Source organism: Sus scrofa, chromosome 11, assembly GCF_054392235.1.
Source record: "Sus scrofa isolate SSC_HxYL_T2T_F1_AM1 chromosome 11, Sscrofa_HxYL_maternal_Yorkshire_Landrace_v2.0, whole genome shotgun sequence".
In the NCBI taxonomy this organism is placed as follows: Eukaryota; Metazoa; Chordata; class Mammalia; order Artiodactyla; family Suidae; genus Sus; species Sus scrofa.
The window spans coordinates 67,792,241-67,800,463 of NC_139393.1; the positions used below are offsets into that span (position 1 = coordinate 67,792,241).

At 39.5% G+C, this 8,223-nt stretch overlaps 1 long non-coding RNA gene across 2 annotated transcripts; it reads left to right on the top strand.

Moving 5' to 3' along the window:
- The first annotated feature begins 200 nt into the window (after nucleotides 1-200).
- LOC146398666 (uncharacterized) lies at nucleotides 201-7,658 on the top strand. 2 transcript variants are annotated; one of them, XR_014820111.1, is made up of 2 exons: nucleotides 201-4,940; nucleotides 7,080-7,658. It is a non-coding gene; the product is annotated as an uncharacterized LOC146398666 (long non-coding RNA). The 2 variants fall into 2 exon arrangements; XR_014820112.1 differs by having other exon boundaries at nucleotides 1,758-5,136.
- Nucleotides 7,659-8,223: the final 565 nt, after the last annotated feature.

Here is an 8,223-nt window from a genome sequence, read left to right on the forward strand (position 1 = left end):
AAGGTTATGGCCTATTGATTGGAAAGTGGATAGTAAAGAAGCAGATGCCGCAGGCTGGACAACGATTGTCAGGTAAGAATTAGTCACTTTGTAAGCAAAAGTGAAAGGGAATATAGTTCTAAGTGAGCTATAGTATAAAATCTGAATTGACTGATATGACAGTGTTTGGGTTCTCCCAGGTTTGGCGATTAACACCCTCCGTACTCCAAACCGCAGGAGACAACATTGTCCTTCAGATTGGGAGCCACCGTATCTGTTAGCCAGACAGTGGAAGCTAGGCCTACAGTAGGGATTGAGAGCATTCCATTCCTACCTAGGTGTTTTTTTAGGTGGCCCCAGGTAACCAGTACTAAATTAAGAGAGACTGAACACAACAACCGTAAAAGAAACTAGAGGAGTTTCCCATTGTGGCTCAGCAGGTTAAGGATCCAGCTAGTATCCATGAGGTGTGGTTTCAGTCCCTCCCTGGCCTTGCTCAGTGGGTTAAGGATCTGGCATTGCTGTGGCTGTGGTATAGGCCAATAGCTGCAGCTCCGATTTGACCCCCAGCCTGGGAACTTCCATATACCACAGGTGTAGCCATTAAAAGAAAAGAATAGAAAAGAAAAGAAACTAGAGTATGAAAGCTTAAGAACTATAATCAGATCGGATCTTTGACTGCTGTACTTTTATATGGACATAACTAGAATCAAGTCAACTAGGAACCTCCTAAGTTTTGGGGGAAATAGTTTGCTACAAATATCACAAACACAGTGCCTATCTCCAGAAATCCCCAGCTAGAACCTGTACCAGCTGAAATCAGATGGCAAAAGCTGTGTAGTCATCAAGAAGGGAATACAGTCAATAACTCACTTCAAATGTATGTCAATTATCAACCTATGCCTTTCAGCTCCAAATTCACCCTTCATTGCCTATTGTGCAAAAATGGAGCTTGCCTTTTGATGGAGCTTTCCAGCTGACACTATGTTAAGCTTTGTCACTAGGAGACTCTGGAGCCAGATTGTGGAAGGAAGGGTTTTTCTTTCCCGGTTTCTGGTGTCCTGAAGCTCGTGGGTGGGCTACTCTCTGTTACCCAGCTGACTGTATGTTAACAGTCAGCAGCGCCAGAGGCAGCAGCCTCCTCAGACGATGCTACATTGCAGACCCAGTGGCCAGATACTGCCTCACGAATAGCTGTCTCTAGCATCCCAGAGAGTGGGTTTCTTTTAAACTTTCTTGTTCAACCCCCCAGTGACTTCTCTTCTTTGCCATTCAGTTAGCCATGCTGATCCTGTCTAACGAGTTCAAGATCTCAGTTTTAGGGGGCTTCTTCCATGGGGCTCTATCTTAGTCCCAGGACTAGTGGTTCCTCCTTGTATTTGCTACCCCCGTGTTCTTTAGAGTTGTTTTTATTTTTTTACTATCCAATTCCTTGTAATTCCAAACCACTGTTTATTTTGTAGTTCTTCATATTAAACTTAACTTGCTCAAATTACCACAAGGTTTCTCTGTCCTGACTGGAACCCGACTTATATAGGATGATAACACAATAGATAATGGAAAAGAATGAACCTCCCAGGGACTAAGACCAGTGGCCACGAGAGCAGTGGACAAACAAGTTCTTTCTAGAGATTCCAGAGATCAGAATTGGAGCCTAAGCAAGGAATTTACTTTATCGCCTGGGAAGGAAGCCTTCTCAGTTCCTGCCAAACAGAGTATCATAGTGGTTGCTATGTTTCCCATTTTTCATTTTCAGAATGGTGTTTTTTGGTTGTTTTGTTTGTTTGTTTTTGTCTTTTTAGGGCCGCATGCACAGCACATGGAAATTTCCAGGCCAGGGATCAAATCAGAGCTACAGCTGCCGGCCACAGCAACCCCAGATCTGAGCCACATCTGCGACCTACACCACAGTTCACGGCAACGCCATATCTTTAACCCACTGAGCAAGGCCATCGATCAAACCTGTGTCCTCATTGATCCTGGCCAGATTGATTACCACTGAGCCATAGTGGGAACTCTGAGAATGGTGGGTTTTATGGCAGCTCTTTATCTTGTATTGAAATGTATGGGAGTGTAAGTAACTTGGCTGTTATATAATGAATTGCTAGTCCTTGAAGGTCCACTCCAGATCAGCTGGAGAGAGATAAACATCACTAGGTGATCCTAGCTGTTGAACTGCGAACAATAACTAGATGAACTTTCAGTCGCATTCTTTGGGGAGGCCCTGTGTTTTCGTGTGGGAAGACTGGTGCGCGTGGGTATGTGTGGGCTAGAGGCTAAAGGCAGGAACATCTGTTTTGTTTGTTTGTTTGTTTAATATTCTTTACCCATTTTTCCTTTAATAATAAAACTCCTTAAGTTTTTGGTGAGTACTTGCCCAGCTAGAGACTGTATTTGCCCATTCTCCTTTGTAGATGTGTACAGATGGGTGGGTTCTCGACAGGAATGTGGGAAGAGGTGAGGTGTGCTCTTAAGACATTTAGGGGTCTGTCCCACTCTCTCTTTCCCTTGGTCTTGAGTCAACACAGTGCTGGTGAGCCAGCTTCGAATATGTAGTCGAGGGGAAACTTGGGGGTTTCAAAGGACCCCCCATAGAAGACCTGAGTTCCTGAATGTCTTTAAGAAGCAGGGTCTCCTGGTTACCTTAGGACTGATACGTGAGAGAAACATGACAATTTGTTGTTGTTGCTGTGAGCTAATGTACTCTCGGCCTCTCTGTTGCATCCACTTAGCCTCTTCCCCAACTAACGGTCTTCTTTCTCCTACTCCTTTCCTTCTTTCTGACATGGAACTTTTGCAGTCTGCCCCTCCCAGTTTCTGAGAAGAGAAGGGTTTGCTGCAATCTTTGGCTTCATCTCATTACTCTTTACTGTCACTGCCTGCAGGCAGAGCCGTAATGTAAATGTAAAACTGTGTTCAGCACAAGTTCCCTTGAGTATATAATTATAACGCATTCCGGGGTGCACCTAAATAAGACGACTCTGTTTCTCCAACCTGAGATCGCTTTTAGTGTCAGTCACACAGTAGGATATAGACAGAGGCAGTAGCTGTAGTAACTAACACTAAATGAGGCAGACCACAATATAAAATATTACCCGTTTTCATTGCTGATGATCTGGGGAAGATTCAGATAACTTGGAGGCCTTAGGGGTGGGATGGGGGAATCCTAATTCATCTTGGAAGTGTGCAAAAGTACTTCATAATGAAGTGATATTTTTGTTTCTCTTCAAAAGCACTAAGTGACTTGGTTCTATTTTTAGCATAAAATGATGAAAACAATATTATCATGTTTTCTATCATCAAATCACAGATACTGACCAAAGTGTAGATATTGGATTCAGTTATATAATTTATAACAGCTACTGTATTTATATACATATGAAGATCATTTAATATATAAATACACTAAAATATATTTTAAAAGTATATGCATATTTATATACCACCAAAACCTTTAAAACATACACACAAAAGCAGTCGTTGTAATAGTGCTTTACCATTGATGGCCAACTCTTTCAGTGACTAAATTATAACATACTTATTTAAAAAAAATAACATGCTTATTTCAAAACTCAAACTCTTATTTGAAGCAAATCTTCATAAATCAATTATTTATTTCATGATTAAATAAACAGGTTATTCTTATTGGATTTTGACACATATCTCAGGACTCAGGTTTGAATCTAGAACCTTTACATAGGAGAAGTTATTTTTGTGAATCATTCGGAAAAAATATTCAAGTAATTAAAAATAAATGCCTTCATTTTCTAAAATAAATGAACTTAATTGCCAATACTAATTTAACGCCTTTGAAAATAAAGTTTTGAAGAAGTAAAGGGATGTAACTAATTTCAGCGCTGAAAATCAAATAGAAGTAAAAAGTTTAGAAACAATGCAGTATTTCCCAAATTTTAATCACTGACCCACCTTCACAATTTTTGGCATAGCCATAACACTTAAAATAATATTTATCAAATCATTTTTTAATCATAATTCATTCATTTTTCTTAAATATTTTTAATTTGAAAAATCAGCATCAGAGTTTTACTTTCTGTAAGTATTGTGCTCAGCACATAATATTGATTTCTACATACTTAAAATACTTTTGGGTGTTCTGTCTAAAGTCATCTCACATGGCCCACATATCACATTTTGGTCGATGATTGATATAATGCTGAAGTATATAACTTTTTAATATTTAGGGCATAAGTAAAATATGCTAGACTTAAAATTTCATTGTGGTGAAAGTGTATCCATGCCCTAATTAAGCAGCATTAGTGTTATTAATATGAAATAATAATTATTCCATCACTTTAAGATACTCAAACTGTTGAGCAAGCCAATGAGACTTAGAGCACATTTTATAGAGAAGTAGACAACGGTGTTATTAATAAGGGTAACTTCACTCTAATTGAGCTGCTCCAGCTTTGTGTTCACCATAGTTAAAGAGATAAGGTGCCAGTGAATTATATCTCTAAGATTAAATATGTTCAGTAGCAATTATGCTATGAAAAGAAACTTTTTTATGAAGAGCTTAACAGAAATGTTTCATTTGCCTAAAACAATTGAATAATATGCTTTATAATTATCTTTGAGGTAAGAAAATAATAGCACAGCACTGAACAATATTTTAGGTTTTTGTGATTGTATTTATGCATATCTGTAAATTGCCAATTTGCAGGCAAGAACTCTCAAAAATTCAAATTATGTTTTTTAGGTAATAAAGTGGTAAGAAAGATTACTCTACAAATGCAACACACCATTTTCATTGACTATGACACATCCATCTGAAGAGCAGTGCATTTGGATTTGGAGACAACATATTTATGATACGGGTTTTCTGTCACCTAATGTCTTGGATTACCATGTACTTACAAATGTGATTATGGACCAAAATGCTGGATGCAGTCAAGCTTCAACTCCATTTAATTCTTGGAATTTTGCCCAGATAAATGTGCTTGGTAAGCTGTGACACCATACATGCTTTAGAATGACTACAGCTGAGTAATGAAGCTTCAGTACTCCGTAAAATCACCCCAGTTGTGCAGAGTACAGCGGAGAGCCCTGGCATAACCACGTAGAGTAAGCCCGTGCTGTTCCATCCACCCCGTGCTTTCTCAGTGGGCTGAAATCCATCTGGTCAGGCCCGCTTTGGAGGTATATTCTTTTCTATTGCTGTGTAACAGATTCCTACAATTTAGCAGTTTATAACAACACCTAATTTATTAGCTCACAGTTGTATAGGTTAGAAGTCCAGCACAGCATGGCTGGGTTCTACTCAGGCTAAATCAGGGCATCAGGCAGCCACTCTCACGTGGAGTTCGGGTCCTTTTCCTAGTTCATACTTATTATTGGCAGAATACACCTCTTTGCTGTTGTAAAACTGAGGTTTCTCTTTCCTTGCTGGCTGTCAGTTGGAAACAGCTCTAAACTCTTAGAGGCTGGTCCCCGTTCCTTGCCGCGAGGTCCTCTCCATCTGCTGCCTCAGCAGAGGAGAATGACCCTTTGAATTTCTCCAACTTCCTCTTTTGTGAGCATCCAGAGGAGAAACTCCTGTTTTAAAGAAAGTTAAAGAAGTTTCTGTTTAAAACTTCTGTGTTGTGATTAGGTCAGACCCTCCAAGATAATCTCCCCATCTCAAAGGTTAATTGTTCATATAATCACAGCCATGAAACATACTCACTTCAGTCCTGGGGACTGGGCAGGCTGTGTACACCAGGGACAGGGAATATTAGGGAATATTTTAGAATACTGCCTGCCTTTGAGGCTTTTGTCACTTTTACTCTCAGCTTTACAGATTTCTTGGATTTCAGCCGTACACCCAAGCCTTTTTTTTTTTCTCAAAAGAAACTCAGAAAAACTCAAATTGTCACGAAATTAGTCTACATATAATAAAATAAACATAAAAGAAGTGTATTCCTGGGCTTGCAAATGTGTTTCAAAATGTCACCAAATAAGCTTAGATGTTATTCATCATTCTCATTGCAAATGTAGCTTTGACTAAACCATCACTTTATGGTGAAGGACTTTTGTGACAGTATAGTAGCTGACAATGTGGTTTAATAATGGCATTCTGTTACTTCCAATATGATTTCTTTCTAACCAGTGCCAAGCCTATTTGCAAATGTGGGCAAATAACAGGTTTATTTTGATACTAATTTATTTGTTTATGATATATTTTTTCCCCCTACACAAGAGTATTTTTTTAGGATCTAAGAGATTTGTAGGCAAGTAGTGAAAAAATAATTATTGGTGATTTTTTCATGTCCACCTATTCTGAAATGCCTTATCTCACTCACCATGTCTAATTATTAATTGGATTCTTGTAGTAGCTAATTCTCAACCAAAAGTTTTGATTTACCAGTGCATAGGTGAAAAATTATTTATTAAGACACAAATGTCTGATTTGGAGGTGCTCAATAAAACACTAAAATTTATTGCTAAATATCAAATTGCTAGTCTTGAATCAAGGTAAATACCAGTGATAGAAAATAAAATATGCAGTTAGTGTAGTGTAGTGTTAAGAATAATAAGGAGTTGGAGTTCTGTTGCGGCTCAGAGGATTAAAAATCCGACTAGTATCCATGAAGAGGCGGGTTTGATCCCTGGCCTTGCTCAGTGGGTTAAGGATCCAGCAGTTGCCACAAGCTGCAGGGTATGTTGCAGATGCAGCTGGGATCTGGCATTGCTGTGGCTGTGTTGTAGCCTGGCAGGTGCATCTCTTATTCAACCCCTAGCCTGGGAGCTTCCATTTGCCACAGGTGAGGCCCTAAAAAGAAAAAAAAGAAAAGAATAATAAATAGTCAGATGCTGGATAAGCTATTTAATTAACTTATCTTGAGTCTTGGGCTTTTCATTATAAAAGATCCTCCACCTTTATTGAATTGTGAGAATTGAATGATGTATCAAATATATAGCCTGTAATAAATGTTCAATAAATACTTCTCTTCTCTGATGGAATAATAAACTTTAAAATGGGAGAAATCACAGTTTAGATAGAAAAAAACAGGTTATTTAAATGAGAGGAGGACAGATCCCACCCAACTTCGTATTGATTTATTCAACATGGAGTGCCTATAATGAGTCCCTTGTTATTCTAGGTGCTGGAGATGCAGCAGTGAACTCTGCAGTTGGAACCGCCTGCCCACATGAAGCTTACATATGCAGAATTAGAGAGGAAATGGCTGTTCCTTAAGGAATATGATTAGGAGTCGAGGTGTGGTAAAGGGGAGTTTGGTTAAGAGACTTTGTTGGAGAGAGTTGTTGGCATGTGTATTGACCAGGAGGGACCAGGATATATTATGATAACACATCTGCACAGATGAGCCAGGTATCAGGCATGTGAGATGTCATGGATTTTGTTCAGTAAGGGCCAGAAAACTTCAGCAGAAAAAGGATGAAGATGAACACATATGGTTCTAAGAGTGTAGGCAGAGAGGAGGAAGACCATCAGGAAGAGAGATTCGTCTGACTGTCTGGTTCAAGGGCACTGTGGGAGAAAGAGGTTGTGTGTTCAGGACTCTCTGAAGAGAGAAAGGGCGGGGGGACCAAGAGCAGGACACTGCCCCACTACCCTCTGCCCTCCACCACTTCTGCATGACATGTCTCCAGGGAAAGCAGATCTGGTATAGGATAAAAGAATGTTTGATCCTAAATAAAATTTAAAGTTTTGTTTACTATTTTCTACTGGCAGTCTACTTTTTAAATTGAAACTATGCTGATCACTACCAGTAACTGAAGAACTTTTATTTTCTGTGAGTTAGTGACCACAAAAATCAGGAGTTTGCTCAAGTATACTTTCGAGGTAAGGAAAGATTACCTGAACTGAGTAAATGTTGAAGCCAGGTAAGAGACATAACTTAATTGTCACTGTGATCACAATCCTTACGTAATGCCTGTACACCACACCCAGTTTGCATCTTTGGGGTAATGGGGTACGTTTTTCCCAGAGAATGATGGATAGTTCTCCATTTTTCCTACTCCTACTGGCGAGAGAATTCACCAGTGGGGACTGGTGAGGAGTGGGTTAGTCCAGCTATCTTTTGGCATAACAGTGGACACCTGACTCAATCTCAGTGAGAATGATGGGTAGCAGGGTCAGCATTTGATCCACAAGTCCGCTTTCGTAGCTCTAGGGGAAAAGCTCCATCCTTCTGTTAAGGTTCTTCAGCTGTAGGTGGAGTAACCCCACAATGTGGAAAAAGAAAGATAGTACAAGCCTGTATCATTTTAGTCCCAGACCCA